The 14,831-nt window shown below is 42.7% G+C and overlaps 1 long non-coding RNA gene across 1 annotated transcript in view; it reads left to right on the top strand.

The window, feature by feature from the left end:
- LOC139594347 (uncharacterized) overlaps positions 1–14,527 on the top strand; it is a 33,289-nt gene extending 18,762 nt beyond the window's left edge. The window contains exons 7-9 of the long non-coding RNA XR_011680608.1: positions 5,743–5,885; positions 8,899–9,504; positions 13,766–14,527. This is a non-coding gene — a long non-coding RNA (uncharacterized lncRNA). The remainder of the gene's footprint in view (positions 1–5,742; positions 5,886–8,898; positions 9,505–13,765) is intronic.
- Positions 14,528–14,831: the final 304 nt, after the last annotated feature.

The following is a 14,831-nucleotide window of genomic DNA, read 5'->3' as shown; positions in this document are numbered from 1 at the left end:
AATTAGAATTTGTTGAATAAGAGATAGATACCTTCCATACTTTCTCCCACTGATGATTTTAATATTCCTCTGTCAGGTATTATGAGGCAGTAGCTGACAGTGAGTTACATGAAGTAATCCTGTAGCTGGTAGCAACTTGCATAAAGTAACCAACTTAACCATTTGTCTTGGGTAAAATATGGTCCCTGTCCTCACTTTTTTCCATGGAGCCTGTCACTGGCGTGTTGATGTAGTGTTTGTTTACTCTCATTCCTGCAGGAGGAAATATCATAGTTCATGTATCAAATTACTGTAACCAACTGGAGCATTTCTATTTAAAATAATGTATCATGATATATTCTCATAATGCTGTTGATGTATTTTCAGGACTTCTAATTTTTACAAGTATATAATCTGAATATCATTTATCTAAGTGTGCAGTTGTAAAATCTGTGGTAATATCTGATCTCATTATAAAAATCAGCACCTAAGAATGGACTAGAGTAACTAAATCTGAAGCTGACTGGATATTTGTGATATTTTGATAGAAATAAGAAAGAATTTCAGGTTTTTTCTTTTTTGCTGCAGGGCCTCTAAACACAATCTGACATGTGATGTATTTTTGAAGTCAAAGTTAATAATTCTCTTTATATAAAAATAAATACCCCCTATTGAATACTTGCTCTAAAATTAGAATTGCATATTTCTAAGTAATATACCTAAGGAAGGTGATTTATCCTAATGCAATAATGGCATAGATTTACAAAGCTTGAGTGATACAATGTTTCTCGTTATGGTTGTAAAATATTTGTTGCCACTGTGGGATTTTCTAGATCATTATTTTAAAAAAGGAAAAACCTACTTTGACAGATGAACTGGGGCCATTCTGAGCAAATCACAGATACTTCATATAACAAGGCCTCCAAAGAGGGGAGCACAGACTTATTACTATGGCAACCCAGATCAAAACACTATTTTAGTGGAGAGTTTCCAGTTTTACAATGCAATGATGATTGTTTATAGTACTATTGAAACCAGATTCTGCAAAGGTTCAAGAAATGAGCTGACAAGAGGAAAATCATTATAGATAAACTGGGGATACGTGAATGACATATTGTGGAATCTGCTATTATTTGATCAAGTGATGAAATTGTGGCACAAACATGGATAAATAATGGTAGATGATACAGTCTGATGGACCCTATTTTGTTGGTTGTGTTTTATTGTGTATCTGGAAGATAATTATTGGTTCAATGCTGCAAAACACAAAAGCAGATTTAATAATAGAAATTACTGAACTTTGAAAAAAAACTATTAATTCTCCCTAGAATTTATAACATTTAAATTTTGAAATGCTTTAATTCCCAAGTCATTGAGTAACACCTGCATAATAACAAACACCACCAACACCTGGTGGTGGGGTGCTTTTTTCTGGAAGTCCATTATGGGCTGGAATAATTCATGCTTAATCCTCTATCAGCTAATCAGTGCTTAGAACTGTTAGTCCTACAGCAGTGAACCTCTTCAAACCTGTCTCATATCTGCAGCAGCAAAACAAGTTGATTTTTTCCCCTGGTGGCCGTAGCCTAGGAGCAGCTCTGGGCACCCTCCAGCTGGTTTCTGCCTTGTGTCTGCTGGCTCAGAGAAGGGAGGTGGTTGTCACCCTCCTTCCATGCTGGAATGGTTTCAGTGTAAGGGCCACGGGAGCCTGGGGACAGTGATCTGTTTTCTGCTTAGGGTTATTTCTCAACACAAGAGACATGGTGAGCTTACTTGTTCTGGCTTCTTTCCAAGTTCATGCCATCCTTCACCTCAAGATCTTCAGAAAATCTTGATCACCCTCACCAAACTTATTGCTAGCCCCACTTCTCAGCTTTATCACATTTATGCTCAAAATCTTGAGTTCACCTGTCCGTGTAACTGGGCCGCATGGAAAAGGTCTCCACTCCCTCAGCATGGACAGAGAAAGCTCCTGGTGACTTCTTTAGGGGCTACAGAAGCAGCTCCTGTGCAGGCAGAGAAGTTCACAGCCTGAGAAATAAAGCTGGAAAGAAGAAAGGTGAATGAAGACTGATCACAGCAAAATTTCTATACCGTAACAGTTCTGATCATTCCTGAGCATGTCTCGGCACAGGCGCTTCCCTCTGCAGGATGAAACTTGCTTCCTGCTTTGATGTTTCTCTCTGTGGGACTGTCTGAGGGGACAGGTCTGAGAACAGCAGGGCCCCAGGACCTCCTGAGATGTGTTCTTACCTCTCCATCCCCAGAATTGTTTTCTTATGGGATCCTCAAGGTGAAAGTGTCTGTAAGCTCAGGGCAGTTTTGTTCCCTGAAAGAAAGAAGAGATTTACTTCAGGAGCCCTTAATCATTGACTGAAAACACAAAGTGGATGAAATGTTCGCAGAAGGATGATTTACTATGTAGTTTGTATATTATTGTGGATGGAGAGGCTTTAGTTCTTCGTGGAGGTTTGAAGCAAAATTTTGCCTTACATTTGGTATTTCAGATGATGCAGGGAAAACATTTTCTGGTATAGTCATACTTGGACCAGAATACAAAACACATCCTTTAGTAAACTGTGAAGCTTTAAGTTGTTCAAATGACACTTACCCAGCAAATAATTTTGAACTTGGGAGCATTAGAGAGGTCATATTTTTACACGCCTGATCTGCTGCTGAGCAATCTTTTTTAGCCATTAAGAACACCCAGCCTGTTTTCAACACCAGATACTATGCCTCATCCCTGAATTATATTTTCTTGAGTTTATGATGACCCTTTCAAGGAAAATTAAGCCACTCCATTAACTCTGAGACCAGAGCACCCTTCAAAAATTTAATCCAGTAGAGCAGTTGATGGTATTTATTGCTCTTCCCTAATGCACTTGTATTTTCTCTGTCGTGCAAGGACTATTCAGACATCATCATACAAGTATCAGGAGTGTCTCAGCTCCTGAGAGAGGCCACTGGCTCCACCCATTGAACAATTATAATCTAATATTGTTCCTGGAATACAGATTGAGTCACCACATAAGTAAAAGGAAGCAGTGAGTGCTTTCCACTGACTCCAGTATGTTCATACACTCCAGCCTTTTCCATCTAACCTCACAAACATCTGTCTTCAGCCAAGAAACAGCAACAAGGATGTCAACAGCTGTTCTGTTCAGCCAAGTACAGTGCTGATGTTAAAGTTTTCCGAGATCACTGATGTCCTACATTATTAATCAAGGGCCTCAGAAATAATTCTGCTGACAGACTACTTATGAAATATGTCTCCTGACTTCAAAGTGTGGTCAGCTCCCTGTCATATAGCATGGAGCACAGATGAAGGCTGCAGGGCTGAGATTCAACTGGTGAGAACTGTTTTAGTCACTTGGAGGTCTTAAGAAGCATCCAACAGAAATGGCTGAGGTAGCCACAGCTCTCTCATCTTCCCTTGCAGTTTTTTGGCCAAGTTACCTTTATTCTGGAATGTCTCCATTAAGGCAAATCTCCAGGATTCATGTAACAATAATGGCAAAGAACATTTCTTGCCTTGTTTCCCAATACTAACTTCTATTTATCCAGCTTACCTGGTTGCCCTGCATGGTGGATGCCCTGTGTGGCCAGTGGTAGACAACATCTGAAGAATATAATCACTTGTTTCCTCAATATTTCTGATTGTCCTTCCAACACTCTTCTACAGAGGACAGCAGAGAGATGATTTCTATCTTCCTGTGACATTTCATGGTGACCAAGATAACCAAGACAGTAAAGACAACAATCTTCTCATTTAATAAAGTGGTGTACACCAGCACAGACTCTTTTTTTTGCCTTAGGCCCTATTCATTCGGACACTTACTTACATTCTCTTGGTCTTCAAGCTCTCTATCAGGTCATTGTATCAGGCCTCTGGTGGATGTGGGATGGAAAATAACCTGAGACTGAATTTTTCAAAATCAGTTTAAAAATCTGAGAATATGAAGTGAGCACATCATTTTGATATTAAATAGAAACAAATTTCAAGGGGAAAAACCCCATCTAACACCCTAGAGATGAGCATTGCATGAAACCTCTCACAGACTGGGCAAAGCAGGAATAAGAAAATTTTGAGTATGAAAATAAGTCCAGGAGAGAGAAACAGAACAACCTGCTGGCTCAGAAATTTCTCTGTTCTCCTCTCGGTCATTTTCTGCAGCTCAAGCTCTCAACAACTATCAGTCAAAATTTAGCATTGTATCTTCAGTCCACAGAGAAAGTAAGACCTTTGTTAAACAGCAGCTTCCTCATACAAAATGTCTCATAAATTTGAAATGCAGAATGGCTCCTACATTTCAGAGGGCTGCCAAGTGAAGATGCCTTTGTGAGGCACAGCAGTGGCTCTGGGGAGGATTGTGTCCAAGGAAGTAAACAGCCAGGTTTGGGTGGGTTTCTGCTCTCCATCACTCTCATATATGTTAAGAAATAATTGCATAACCTGATCATCTCTATGCTTAGAAGTCAGCACAGCTTTATTCCTAACCAGATCCCCTGCCACAGGATAAATCCTCTCCATCTAGCTCATCTATCAGCTTTGTGTAAGTGCTACATCCAGTTCTCTGTACTGTTTTTATCAACAAGCTCTGTCGGGTTAAAAAGTGGATGACTTACCTCCCCAAGCGATCTGAAGAATTCAGTGCCACAGAAACATGCTTAATGCTGGATAACCATGCACCTTTCCCAAGTGAATTTTTAATGGCTGGGGCTGCCTTGCATAGTCTGCCGAGCAGAAGGAGCTGTGATTAAGCCCCACACTCCGTGATTTCCATCCAAAATTTTCCGCTCAGCGGTAACAAAATCTTATGTAGTTTTCACTAAACTCTCCTCCAATTTCCCACTGGCTTTTAGTATGTGCAGATAATTCAGAATAAAGCCCCTTGTCACAGTAATATGTACTCTAGCGTAGCACGGAGGAGCTGTTTCACCATGTAAAAGCCATATTGCCAAGCTGTATTATGCTTTACCTGTCACCATGCCAGGAAACATTTAACAAGGAAGGAAAACAAGGAGAGTGCATGTGTTGCCAGCTATTCAATATAGGCCATTTACTGTTAAACTGTGGAAAGGTGCAGGAGTTTAAATGCACCCTGGATTTCTTCTGATACTGGTAGCAAAAAGCTGAAAGGTTTTGCACTGTTGACCCACAATTCAGTGCTGCTAATTTGGACCTGGACTGTCTCACTAGGTCTTTATGGTTCACTGCTCTTTTCTGAGCCTCAAGGGGTTTTTAGTTTGTTTGCTTGTTTGTTTTGAAAAAGTTTATGCTTCAGAAAGAGAGCATTTGGCCAAGTAACCGCCCTCTGTTTCCGTGAGAAAGGGTGGCTGAGACTGCTTGAGCCCACTGCAGGGACAGGGCTCAGTCTCATGCAGAAAATAGGACAACCTCTGAGGTACAAGTGTCTTGCCATTGCAATGACTCCGTCCCTGGCAGTCCAAAGCCCTGAGGCTCCTCCTGGTGCTCCCCATGCAAGTGGAGCCTTTGAGCAGTGCTAACACTCACCAGCAGAGGAAGCTGGAAAATAAGGGGCAGCCTAACTCCTGCCTTTCGGGGGAAGCTGAAGTACCACCCTTCAGTTCTGCTCCCTGCTGCAGGCACTGTCTGTGCCATTCACCTGAAGGGCTAGTTTGGTGACAGCCATGGAGCTGGGACTGTAGGACATGTCCTCCCTTTAGGTAAGTGGGAAGAACAGCAGCTGCAGTGTGCAGAGTTCCAGCATTTGGTAAATCAAACTTTGTCTTCCTTTCTAGAAAACGGGGTGCCTTTGGTGGAAAGAATCAGATGTGCCTTCAGTGCAGCCCTGCTCTGGACAGCTTGTGGTTTGCAGGAGGGCAGAGGTCTGCCTGCAAGTTACAGCAGCAGAAGAGGAAACAGGATCACTCAGCAAGACCTGGTACAAAGCACCCCGCAACAAGTCTTAGTAAGGAGCTGTGACATTATGGGTATTTGTAGTTTGTATTATGCAATGCTTTTATTGTTTTAGTTGTTCAGTTTCTATATGGTTGATTTGGGCTTTTGTTGGAACACTAGCAGCTAGTTACCGTGTGCTTTTGGAGCAAAAATTCAGCTCATGGATGCAGAGTAGTGAAAGGTAGCTCATGGAGAGGGCCAGGCCTTGTCCTGAAGCAAGGAGCTGTGTGCCTCACTTCAAAATGTCCTGGAGTCTGGTTTAAGCACTGCACTGAAACCCGGAGAGACCAATGGCTGTTGCAAAAACGAGGTTGATGAGTGTTTTGCAACAACCTTGTTATAATGTGATCTACTGCGATCAGGTGCGTTATTCTGTCACTTGAGCATGTGTCACTGTAACACAGTTTGAATCCAGGGCACAGGGGGATTGAGGCGCCCTCCATTTACAGTTGTTTCCATGTAGGAACCTTGAGCTAAGGGAGGAAAACCTGAGCTAGGCAAGATATTATACTCTGAGCAAGACCCCGTGAGGACCTTGTAGTGCTTAAAATGTGGGAGAACATTGCAAGTGTGGCTACACAGCAACTCTGGGCCTCTCTGCAGAGGCTTCACTGGGGACTGGGGGAGAACAAGGCTGCTCTGAGCCACAGGAGCTGTGAGGGAAGATGGTGAGGCTGGGGTTGGTGGCTGTACCTGGGCTTTTCCTTCCCCTGCTGCCCCTGTAAGGACGGTGCAAGCCACAGAACTGACTGATCCTCCCATCCTCAAAGTGCATTGAAAAGACTGTTTAAAAGTGGAAACAAAAGGCCTAATTAGATGCAATCAGCAGCTCCTTGTCTCCTTCCTCTCCCCAAATGGTGCTGCCTCACTGACCCTGACAGTCATTTTATTAGTCCCCTCTTGACTGGCCTCCAAGTCTCCCCACCTGGTGCTCCAGTGCTAATTGGTACAATTAGCCTCTCCCTTCCTGGGCTAATTGCTAAAGACTGTCTCTCCATTCTCATGGGGACCAGAAGAATCTTGTACTAGAGAGGGGTCTGCAACCACAGAGAGACACCGAGGGGAAAGTGGGGAGCTGGGATGGACTGGTTTGCTGTTCTCCATTCTTCTCACGTTCACTCACACAAAGCACATAACTCTTTCTCTGAACAACACATAACATTCCTCTGGTTCATACTACCAATAAAGTAACAGGCTCTGCAGCACCAGGGAGCCAGCCATAGGATCTCTAGGGCCCTACATGGCATTCAAGCACTTGGGCTGCTAATATGCACGAGGTAAAACTCCTTAGCTGTCTGCCCAAGGTCTTTGTAAGACACAGTTTATGCAAACACCTGTCTGGAGAATATTGTGAGAAGTTGCTCAGAGGCTTGCGGTAGTAGAAAAGTTAATATCCAGATTGTTTAAAAGGAGCTGGGAACAAAAGCCCTATTGGCTCTTCAAAAGAATAGTGTGATCTCTATACAAAAAAATACATGCTCTTGAAACTGCTACATGTTTAATATTAATACAAGTATTTGTTTGTGACTGTATTTGAAATGGCTTCAGATGACAGGTTGTCCTCTGTTGTCCTCAGCAGATAGCTGAGGGAGCCTTGGTGAGAAGAATCTGATTAGAATTAGAAAATAGATTTACAAAAGAAAATATTGAAACTGTCTTTTCATACTGTGATCTGACAGTATTTAATAATACCTTCACTTTTCTAAAAATACATTATTTAGGCCTGTAAATTACACTACTGCTCATAAATAGCTTTCTCATCACCTGCCATTAATGTAACTGGGAGGAGAGTATGATAGTTGACTGAAGCTGACCACTAGACCTGCAAGGACTTGTGCAGCTTCCCCAGCTCTCAGCAGAGGGCTCAGGGCTGTAAACTGGACTCTTGGGATGCAGGCAAGATCTGCACACAGGTGCAAGGGTTGCTGCAGGGGTTTTGTCGCTGTGTGCTTGGCTTGCATAGAGGTGGTTGGGACCTTACGAAGTGCAGTGACCTGCCCTCAGACAGTGCACGTGTGGGTGCAGGGTGGCAATGTCAGAGCAGACCTGCCAACAGCAGAACTCAGTTATTTTCTCTCCAGTGCAAGGAACATTTATGCAGCGAAGTGTCAGAGTCCAGATTTAAAGACAGCTCTACAGCCACACTCAGGGGGAGGAAGAGGAGCAGATAAAAATCATCTTCTGTTGGGTAAATCATGTATAAGCTATCCTCCCTGAAGTCAGCAGGTGAGGATTGAGGGGTGTGCTTAGGGACGTGACTTTCCAAATCCCTGGATCCAGGCAAGGGCTGGGGAGCTTTCCCCCATGCACGTGTGTAGCTCTTGCCATGCTGACGAGTGAGTCCAGCTGAGCAGAAGACCAGAGTCAGCTCAGTGAAAGATCAAGCTAAACCTGGGTGGCAGCAGAGCTGGTGTCATGTACTCAAAGAGCTTTGCCTGCATAAAAATGATTTTGTGTTGGTTTGACCTACAGAATAACAGCATGCCTAGCCAGCGAAAGGGGGGAGTGGAGAGGGAGCCTTTAACAGTGTGAACTTGTCAGTCTGGAGATCAAACCCTGTAGATGATGCCATTGTTAATAGATACTCTATTCTCATGTAGATACTCAATGTACCACTTGCCAGGTAAATGAAGAGGTGTTTAAGGCAAAAACAATGGGTTTGTTGGTTTAAATTCTGAAAAATTACTGCAGATTGTATACTCTTTGTGTTCAGGTAAGAGAAACTAAGGGAATTAGAGAGAAAAGAGATGTCTGTGCAGTTTGATTTTATGGATTGACCTTAGAGAAGGAATAACTGCAGATGAGGTATTTGCTGTTGTTGAGACCACATATGTGAATGAGCAGAAGCTAAAGCTTATGTCAAGCTTGATAACATGGCTGGTTTTTTCCAAGAGTTACTGCATTGTCCAAATGAGATGACCTCTATGAGATGAGGCAGTGTTTATTTCAAGCTATATAATGTCTTGCACTACCCCAGCTTTTTCAACCTTCCTCAGGTTTGACCTCAGGTTTTTCAAGCTATGTTCATCCTGTAAAGCTATTCATATATCTAGGCTTGGGGACGTCCATCAAGATGTGGTTTGTGGATAGACACTGACACTTAGAAAAACACCATCAAACCAGGAAAACATCTGCCATGAACAAAGGCTTAAGGAACTATTCTTATCTCATGAAGAAGATGGATGGATGGTGCAGGGCACTCCTCTGGATTTGCTGTGAACTTTACACTGCCCTGCTGGTGTGGGGAAGGCTGTGCGGTGAGGGGGCAGAGGTTGGCACAAACAACCTGAAGCAAGAGGAGGTAGGTTGGGCCACAGAAGCTCTCAGTGCCCTTGAGTAAGTGGCTTGACTTGCTCATTCCTAAGGGTGACCTTGGACAAGTCTCTTAAAATCCTTTTCCTCAGTCAACCCAGCTGGCGAATTTGTTTGGGGGTGAAGAAACACCAAAATGACATTGAAAAGCAAGCTGTGCCCCTGCATTGCCCTTTGCAGGGTAAACAAATCATACCCCAACATCCCCCCAGTCTGCCATCGGGAGTTTCCAGTGTGTCCTTTGTGGAGCCCTGTGGAAAAGCCTGGATGCAACATAAACTACACAAATGGTACACTTGCATATTCAAATATAGTGCAATGTTTGTTCATCTCTCAAAACGTGTGTACAGTACTGATCACTGTATTATCTGTGTGCATTCTGCTAATTAGCAATGCAAATATAGAAAGATTTCCTCTCCTTCCCTCCTTTTTCATAAGCAGGGAAAAAAACCTATACTTTTTGTTCTCTGGTACCTTTTCCTTCATAAAAGAAAAAAAAAGGCAAGCTAGATATAATAAACCAGTGTATTCACATCTATCAGAAAGGTAATATTATAAGTGTGAAAGATGGTTTTCCTGAAAAAGGACAGTTTTATTCATTGGCTAACAGAAAGCATTACTTTTACAGTTCAGGGTAGAAACCGCTATAATTCTGGTCATATTGTTTCTTCTGGCAGGGAATAAACTCTCTCTCGTTTTTATACCTAGAGGTGAGTTTTTACTCTTTCTCTTTGAATTATACTGGTGGTCATCAGAGTGGTAGTGGAACAAGAGTGTGATGTTGCTGGAGTACTTCAGATGTAGTTGCTCAAAGCACTGCCACTATAATTCAAAGTGAAGAGAGTCAAACTTGCAGCAGGCGTTCCAAAATGGAGGACACCGAGGTCTTTGTTTACTGTCCTCGTCCTCCTTCCCTTTGGGCAAGAGGCAGCGTGTGACATCTGCGTTGCTAGGTACAGGGAGTTACAGCAATTACACGCCAGCCACCGTGCTGGGGACAGGCACGGGGACAGCGGGACAGGGCCAGCAAAACTGGCAAAACCAGGGGCCCCTGCTGCCAGCTGGGGACACACAGAGCCACTGGCCAGTGCAGGGTGCAGGGACTGCTTCCTGCTGCTGATGGGCTCTCCTCAGCACTGGTGGACTGATTTAGGAAATAAAGGTTTGAGGACGCCTGTTCTAGACAAAGCGTTGCACACCTGCCATCAGCAGAGCTCTGCTACCAAAAACTAGCTGGGGTGAAAGGAAAATATGAATGTGTTTCCATGATTTTTTCACCCCCAACCTCATGTTTTGCACTTTCTACAAAATATTTAGGCAGGATTGTCTTTTTATAAACCTTACCATAAGTCACAAAATTGTACTTTGTCTATATGCCCAGTAAGATGCATATTTTTATGTAATGGATCTGGGTCAAAATCAGGAACATTAAAATCCTGAGTCTTCAAGACATTTGAGCATTTGTGATGCTGTCATTTGCAGCTCCCCTTTGTGTTTCTTTCACATAGGGATTCTGGAGTGAGTCATATGATTTATTGTGACCATTCCCAAATATATCATTGTCCCTCAGAATTGCTCAATCCTTTTTCTTTATTCACTGGATCGTGTGGATGTTCTCCCCATGGAGCTGCACACATGCACTTGGCACAGACATATCCCAGCACATAAAAACAGTGACCTGGGCATGCACAGAGCTCTTTTGGACACCTGAGCACACCTACTAATTTTCTTGAACTGAAACCAGACCCCATTACTGGCCTAAGCTGTGCAACACCTCAGTGGAGCCAGGAAAAGTGTTCCTCTGCTTTCTGCTTCACATGGCTCCTGTGTGACCAGGGAACAGCAACAGCTCTGTCCAGGCTCTGTAGACGAGTCTGTTCCTATCTTAAGGGAGCAACCTCTCTGGACACATGTCAGTGTGATGGCCCTTAGCAGCCTATGTGCATATGCAGAACTTTGTTTCAGTCAGATATTCCTATTGGGTTTTTTAAAGGCCCTTTTTTAAGGTGGAAAAATGTTAACTTTTCTTTAAAGGTTACCTGAATCTCTCTGTAATTCACGGCAGCACCTTGACTCTGGAAGAAATTGCATCACATCCCCATGAACAAAACAACCTAGTGGAAAGAGTAAGATAAACTTGCAAGCTCTGCTTGTAATGTGGAGCAACAATACATGAACATACTGTTCTTCTGCTGCTACTCAGGAGAAAGAATGAGGGTAAAACGTGTGAGAGAGCCTCAGTTAAATTACTCACTATTAGCCCCTACAGTGTGCTTCCAACCTGCATTGATATATATATACAGAGAGAGGGAGAATGTCACAGTTAAATTTTTTTTACTAGTATAATGAGGAAAGAGACCAACAGAAGAAGTTCCCTTGGCTAATTTTCTAGCCAGCAGCCACTGCAATGTTCCCACTAGGAGAGACTGAAGGAGTGAGAGAGTGATATAATAAATAATGACTGGCTCTGCTGGTAAGGAGAAATTATCACTGTGCTTGGGGGATCTAAGTATGTGCTCACCCAAGATACAGGGAGGGGGAGGGGGCCAGGAGCACTCTGTCGTGTCTTGAGAAGAACATTCAGCGATGTTTGAATTAAAAAGGATTTCAGCCACTGCTTTGTCTGCTAAAACAGGGATGGGAACAGCTGGATGGAGGGACTCTGAACGAGATGCATTAAAAGATGTCAAAGGAGTTTCCAGTCTAAGCTCCTGTTCTAAATCTCCTCCCTAAAAAGGAGGTGTAAAGCAAGGGTGGGTTCACAGCCCGGCTCAAGGATGTGAGTCCCACTGATTCCCCAGGGAGCACAGTCCTGTGCCATGGGCACAGACCATGATGGATCATGCCCTTGGTGGGCCACTTGCCCTTTGGCCTGAGGCTGAGCAGGCTTGTGCCACAGAGGAGTTCCCTCTCAGAGGAGATCTGAGCAGAGGCTGAGGAGGCTGTGTGCAGCTTGGGATCTCACCACAGCCACGGCTAAGGCTGCACTGCTGGGATCCATGAGCCATTCTCATGGGAAATAGTGCTGAAAAGGTCCAATTCTGGCTATTGGGATTCCTCAGGCAAAAAAATTAGCTTCATATTTTAAAATCTGAAAGGCTTTTTTTCTTTAGCATAGATTAAAAAGGAGAGCAAGCCACGAAAAGTCAGATCAGTAAGATGAACAGTGTGTGCTTGTGCCTCTGTGTTTGTATTCAAAGCCCTGTCTTGCAATGTGGCACTTGCCCCTGCAGGCAGGCACACTCCTTAGAAACAAAAAGGTGCAGTTCAGAGAAAAGGTCTCTTGAAGGAAAGAAAATAAGTGTTCTGGCTTAGCCAGACACCAGTTATTGGGCTTGGTGCAGGGCAGCTGGGTATGGTGTGATGGGCTGAGATGCAGATGTCAGTTCAGATGGTCAAGTGGTCCTGCCTACCCTTAGGTTCTATTAATTAAACTACATAGGAAAAGTCATAGGAGTTGGGTTTGCAAAAATCTCTTGACATTCAATGATAAGATCAGCTATTCTTGTGAGATTTGTATTATTTTAGAAAAAACAAAAGGAGAAAAAACTCCTTAGAAAGGCTTGGAGAATTTTGAAGCCATCTACCCTGAATTAGATTCCAGGCTGAAGCTTGAATTGCAGACTTTAGATTAAACCCCATAGCTAAATAGGGCCTCCTTTCTCATTCCCAAAAATAGCATGCTACTTTCTACATTTTGCCACATACACTGTTTCATATACAGAAATAAGTAATCTGGGATTTACTATGATTTAGTTCCTTTAAATGGAAGCAACTTTCACTTATAGAGTTGAATATTTCCTTCCTGGACTACATTTCAAGCTTCTCAAAAGAAAAGCAGCACCCTTTTTTTTTTTTTTTTGTGCTCCAGCATCATGAAAATCTGCATGGTGAGATGCATTTCTCACCACATGCTGACTGCAAATTGTATTTGAAATGGAAAGTATCAATTAAATCAGCCTTTCTGAACTGCTTGGTGACAGCTGCCATGCTGCTGAATGTTGACGACACTTGTAATATCAACAGATTTGGGCCCTTGCACTGGAGAATATGAAACACTTTCTAGCCATTTAAATACAGGTTTTGCAAGCAGATTAAAATCATTATTTCCATCACTAAGGACAAAAATGTTCACTGCAAAAACCTTTTCTTTATGAGCACACTCAGTAGCACCTACTCTGTGCTGGTTCTGTTCAATGGTTTCAAACCCTGCCTAAGCTCATGGAGGGGCACAATGACGTTGGTATGTGGGGTCAGTGGAAGGCTGGGCTGATTGCTCAGATCAGCCAAATTGCTCTGGGAATCCACAAATTTGAGGGTCTGGAGACAGATAAGGAGCCCCTTTGCTGGTCTAGTCAGGAGTCTTGCCCTGGGGGACAGGGCTGCTCCTCACCCACTCTGCCCTGGCACAGCAGGAGGCAAAGCTGGACACACAAAGAATTTTAATATCATCTAAAACTAAGCCAGTTTCTTTACAAAACAGCCATTTGCTTAAGCTAGCTGTTCTTTGGAATGAATGTTGTGTTTGAGTAAAGATGCCTTTTTTTCCAGGTTGCAGTTCCTGAGCTGAAGTGAAGAATGGCAGGAATGCCAGGGGAGAGAATTCCTCTGGGACCCTCAGCATCCCTGGCAGACAGTGTGCCTGTGGAGCTGCTGGTTGTTGTGCAGTTGGGTTTTTGCCCTGTGGGTTTCTTTATTTTGTTAAGTATATAAAATCTTGTATTTATTCCAAATGAAAATATTTAGTTTATTTTAACTCTTTAAAATCTGGAAGAAGGTAGAGGCATCCTTGGTTTCAGAGAAGCTGCAACCTGCAGTGAAAGGGAGATGATGTTAGAGTGTATGGTAGATGGAAAAACAAGTAATTTAGCAAAACCAGAATTTCTTTGCCATTCTTGCATGATAAAAAATCCCATGCAGACATGAGGCACAGTCTGGTGTGCCTATGCCAACATAGAATGTGAGCAATCCAGCTCCTATAAAGTCTTGTGGAAAACATGGCCTGGGTATTGCTTTTGTGAATAGCAGATGCACTGCATTTTTCATATGAGCAGTGTGCCTAATCATGTATAGTGTACAGTACTTAGGTTAACAATATAAACTAGACCCTGAGAAATACAGCTATTGTAATCTTTTCATTATTTATCCATTTTAATCTCTATTAGGAGAGTATGTATAATTTATTTTTTATTTCTGCAATGAATAATATAACTAAGATCTCTTTATACTTTTTATTTGAAAATTCTGTTTTAAAGCACTCTGTTGGATAACATTCACTGTATTTTCCTTTTTTTGATAATAAAAATGAAAATAATATGCTAAGCTTTTGTACTGCAATGCATATTAAAATGCCCTTAATGCACTGATGTGCCTGGCACTCCAGAGATTTGAGAACTGCTTTAGCTGTGCACTGAGACCTTGGAGTTGTATGGCCCAGCACCAAAGACCTGAATATTCATGCTAAATTGTTGGATTTCTGCGCTTTTAAAATCTTGTTTTAAATTTCTTCTCCTCTTCGATCCTATTCAGATTTTACCCTGCTTAAAACTGTTGTTGTCAACATCAGAATCACTCTTTTTGCCAACAGTTTAAATGATGATTTGGCATGGACCTTAAT

This window comes from Agelaius tricolor, unplaced genomic scaffold (assembly GCF_023055355.1).
Source record: "Agelaius tricolor isolate 1412-34295 unplaced genomic scaffold, bAgeTri1.0.p SCAF_11, whole genome shotgun sequence".
Lineage (NCBI taxonomy): Eukaryota > Metazoa > Chordata > Aves > Passeriformes > Icteridae > Agelaius > Agelaius tricolor.
Note: the sequence above shows the minus strand (reverse complement) of the source record. Positions and strands in the feature narration are given on the sequence as shown.